Here is a 5,216-nt window from a genome sequence, read left to right as displayed (position 1 = left end):
TGAGGACATTTCGGCTTAAGGCCCACGAATATCTTGCGTACGGACCTGCAGAAGCAGCCCACTTCTTCCCATTAAGCTACCCACTCACTGCCTTCCTCTCCCTTGCTTAAAGAGGATGTTTTAACTTCTGTCTCAGGCTCTTTGACTGAAGACACAACACAGGATCAAGTGCTGGGCCTGCCACAGTTGCTACAAAACCTTGCCCAAATAAACTCAGAGGAGCCGGGAAGAGTATATGTGAGCCAGGATCCTGAGGATTCTGGGTCAGGGGAGGGCCAATAAAGTTGGATGAGAAAGAGAGTTTATTTATATGTAGGCACTTTCCAATGATAAAAGACTTAGCTCTGGCAGAGACCTGGGGAGACGGTGCCAATACATGGCTAGGATAGTTCTTGGAAGCTTGGAGAAAGCCGTACCACTTAGCTTGGCCCAGCTAAGTATCACAGAACTTCCAAGGCAGACAAGGAGAAGAAGGGATCAAAAAACTCAGAGAAAGGGCACCTGGGTGAGTCATTTAAGCATTTCACTTTGGCTCAGGTCATGATCTCGCGGTTTGTGAGTTTGAGCCCTGCATCAGGCTCTGTGCTGACCGCTCAGAGCCTGGAGCCTGCTTCGGATTCTGCGTCTCCCTCTCACTCTTCCCCTCCCCCATGTGTAGTCGGTCTTTCTTTCTTTCTCTCTTTCTCAAAAATAAGTAAACATTTAAAAAACTCAGTGTCCTGTAAGACAGCACAGAGGTTCCTCCATTTACCAAAGTAGTAAGAAATGTGTAAAGGGACACCATCCTTACTCTGTAGAGTAAGAGCTATGGTAGAAAGGAAGACTAAGTGGACACTTTGAAATTGGCCCCATACTCTCAGCCAAGGTAGTAAGTAAATAGCAATATCACACCTTGGGCAGAAGAGAGAGATTAAGTGCCACACTTAAAGACCCAAATGACACAAGAAGGGTGGTCCCCCCTGCATACACACTTAATTATCTAGTGTGTTCCCTGCAGGTGGACCTTGGAGGATGACAGGGAGCCACTACAAACTTGACCAAGATGTAGGTCTCCAGCTGTAGCTGCTGCACCAGATGTGGCATCTTTGTTAAGGGAGGTGAACAAGGGCTCACACAGACGGAGTGTGGCCACCGATCTTGTAAATGCCTTCTTTTTCATCCCCTGTTCAGAGGGACAGAAAGTTGATGTTCTGGCTACACAACGGTGTACTATAAATGTTAACTCGCCTGCCCTCAGTAATAATACAGCCCCAAGGGGTTTGGACCAACTGACATGTTATCACCTTGGTTCACATACGGATAGCACCGTGTTATGTGAGCTGGGTCAATGAGGAGGTGCAAGCACACTGAAGGCCTTGTTAAGATACATGCCCTCCACAGGAGGAGATACACCTACCATAACATTTTTAGGGATCCAGTGATCTAGAGTATTCCAAGGTATCCCTTTCGAAGCATAAAACAATATTTCACAACTCCACCACTCTGAAGCAAGCACAGTAGTTGGTAGGCATCTTCAGACTGTGGAGGTGGCATATTCCATACTGGGAACACAGTTCTGGTTGATTTACACAAATAGCATCTCGTCTCGTGTTGAGAGAGGCCCAGAACAGAAGAGGGATCTGCCATGGGTCCAGATTGCAATGCAAGTGATCTTGCCTCTTGGACCACACTCCCTGACAGACTCTGTGATATTGGAGCTGTGAACGATGGAGAAAGAGGCCATGTAGTGTCTATGGCATGCCCCAGTTGGAGAATTACAACATAAACTCACTATGAGTCTGCAGCCATCCCTTGCCACTCGCAGTGTGGAATTATACATCACTTGAAACAGAATTCCTTGGGTGCTACTGGGCTCTGGTTGAGGCAAGCATGTGATCTTGGAAATGATCATGGATCCACAATGGAGCTGGGACCTGCCAGATGTAGAATCATTAGGTTACATGGACCCAGTAGCAATGTGTAGGAGGATGCAAGTGGTACGTGGGAAAGAATGGGGCCAGAAGGCACAGATGAGCGGCACAAATCCTGACCCCTGTTTAACTTTCCACTATTGGCCAGTGCCTCTCCTTCGGCTCTGGGGAAAGATAATGTTGAGGAGAAATGCAGAGCTTTGGGTGGTATATGTGGGCATGTACCCAAGGACTCGAAGGTAATAGCTGATGGTATGGCTGGTTAGCCAAGGGCCTGGAAAGAGATTGATTGGAATATCAGGGATGAGGAGGTTTGCAGAAGAGGCATGTGAATAGATCCATAGGAATGAGCATGAAAATATGAAGAGTGTTGAATCCTCTGTTAGATGTATCACACAAGAGACACTATACTACCAAATAGGATGAGTCCGCAAAGTGTCCGTGTGCCTCTGTTATTGGCCACCGCAGTGTGGGTACAGTGGGAGCTTGAACAGAGTAGCAAAAGGTGGTGGTTACACATGGGTCCGACAGCGTGGGCTCCTTCTCACCAAGGCTGAGTTAGCCCCAGCTTGTGTCAAATGTTCTGTCTGCCAGTAACAGACTAACACTGAGCCCCTGATAACAGCACCTTCCATTGTGGAAACCAACCAGTTACTCAGTGGCAAGTAACTTTGGACCCCTCCCATCTTAGAAAAGGGTGTGAATTAATCCTGACTAGATTATTGACACATATTCTGGGTATGAGTTTACGTTTCCTGGCTGCATGGCCTCAGCCAACATCACTATGCAAGGACTTGCAGAGGGTTTGACTGACCTACATAGGATCCTAGGTACCATCGTAAAGGACCAAAGAATCCCCCTTACAGCAAAGGAGGCACAGCAATAAACACAGAGCGATGAGATCGACTGATCCTGCTGTTGGCTGCCAAACTCACAAGCTGCCGGACTAATAAAGTGATGGAATATCCTTTTTAAAAGGCACACAGCGGCAACAGGTTGGTGAGGATACCTGGAAAATATGACACAACATTCTCCAGGGTGTAACATATATTCTAAACCAACAATCATGTGCTGTGTCCTCAATAGGTATACTGCATGGGTCCAGGTACCAAGGGATAGAAGTGAACAGCACTCCCAGTGACCCACCAGGACAATTTGTGTTCCCTCTTTTCATGACTCCGGGAGCTATGGATACAGAGGTCTTGGTTCCTGCCAGCAGCACAAGAGTCTTTTAAACTTTAATCTACAGCTGACTTCCATTCATTTCAGGCTCCTTCTATCAAAAGACCAGTTGGCAAAGAAAAGAGTCCCTGTCCACCACTGCTCCATGGCTCCTTGACATCTGACCAAAAAAAAGTCCTTCAGAGCACCAAAAGTAACAGCTGTCACACTTCATCTAGTGAAAAATCACAGCTATCTTGTGGAGATAGGTTTCATTAGGACCCTGCTGCTGGGTTTTCAGCCGCTGACAACACAGCTTAATGCAGCTCTAAGACCAGATGTTAAAATATGTTGGGGGGAGGAGTGTGGAGAGAGAGAGAGAGGGAGACCTCAAATTGAAGAGAGTGAAATTGGTTATTGCAGGTGAAGAAGAGGTGAGGGTACCTAGGTTACCGCCCATGTTGTATCACAAAATTTGGATGATAATATTTCTGTGTCCAAATTTCTTCTTTAAGAAGTTGCCCCCTGAGAATTGGTAGGGAGTGATGTTAGCATCATGGAGGTATAGGATTCTCCTCCTTTCCCCCCTCCCCCCCTTTTAAACTAAATTAGAAATTTATGCATGAACAAAAGTGCCACTAGGAGCTATTGGACCCAGCACCCTACACCAAGGAACCTGAAAGGACTCTTACCTACCTGTGCTTTCAAAAGTAGACCCCTGGTAAAGGCTGCACATCCAAGGTGGTCCTATGGACCTCTGCCTGCCCCAGTAAGAGAAAATACCTGGAGAGTGCTGGCCTGTTCAGATACACATGGGCAAGAAAGAATTTGTANGTTCAAATCCAAATGGGCAAGAAAGAATTTGTAGAAATCCAGCCTGCCTGCAAGGAGATTCCAACACACCTTTGGAACAAGAAGGATGAGTTTGTACACAGTGGGAAGGGAGAAGCTCCACCAGAGCCCTCCCTACCCAGGGCAACACTCCGTGGGGCTAAACTGTCAGGTGTGGACAACGCCTCCTGGGGAGGAGACAGAAGGCTGTGAGTGAGTGCCTGACTGCCCCAAATGACCCAGTTCTGTGGGTCATTGCTCAAGAAACCCATTTCCCTCCAGCAGCACCCAGGGTAGGACATCCGTGACTGGGAGAGGGAGGGGAAAGGTAGGAAACAGATAAGAATATGAAAGGGCATTAAAGGAACACGGTTCCTGTGGAAACCTGAGGAAAGACTTGGGCATCCAAGTTCATGAACATAGTAGATCACCAATTTACATAAAATCAACAACTAATTAGACATCCATTCATGAACAGAGGGAAAAATAAACAATGGGATATACAAAACAACCAGAAAGCAGTAGATAAGATGACCAGAGTAAGTCCTTACAAATCAATAATTACTCTAAATTTAAATGGATTGAATTCACACAATCGCATCCAGGCACAGAATGAATGGATAGATTAAAAAAAAAAAAAAAACAGGACCCAACTGTATGATGCCTACAAGAGATTCACTTCAGGTCTGAGGACACAGATAGGCTCAAAGTGAAGGCATGGAAAAAGATATCTCATGCATGTAGAAACCAAAAGAAAGCAGGGTAGCTATACCAATATCAGACAACATAGACTTTAAACCAAACATGGAAACAAGAAACAGGTCATTATATAATGATAAAGGTGTCAACACATCAAGAAGATAGAGCAGTCATAAATATGTACTCACACAACATTGGTGCATGTAACTGCATTAAGCAATTACTAATAGAACTGAAGGGAGGAAGAGACAACAGTATAAAAACCGTAGGGGACTTCATGGGGCGCCTGGGTGGCTCAGTCACTTAAGCGGCCAACTTTGGCTTAGGTCATGATCTCACAGTTCGTGGGTTCGAGCCCCATGTCAGGCTCTGTGCTGATAGCTCAGAGCCTGGAGCCTGCTTCAGATTCTGTGTCTCCCTCTCTCTCTCTCTGCCCTTCCCCTGCTCACACTCTGTCTCTCTCTCAAAAATAAATAAACATTAAAAAAAAATAGTAGTGGACTTCAATACCCCACTTTCAGCAAAGGTTAGGTCATTTAGATAGAAAATCGATAAGAAAACATTAGAATTGAATCATACTTTATCATTTATTTATGTATTTATGTATGTATGTAT

Source organism: Crocuta crocuta, unplaced genomic scaffold (assembly GCF_008692635.1).
Source record: "Crocuta crocuta isolate KB4526 unplaced genomic scaffold, BGI_CrCroc_1.0 scaffold218, whole genome shotgun sequence".
Lineage (NCBI taxonomy): Eukaryota > Metazoa > Chordata > Mammalia > Carnivora > Hyaenidae > Crocuta > Crocuta crocuta.
This window is presented reverse-complemented; position numbering follows the sequence as displayed.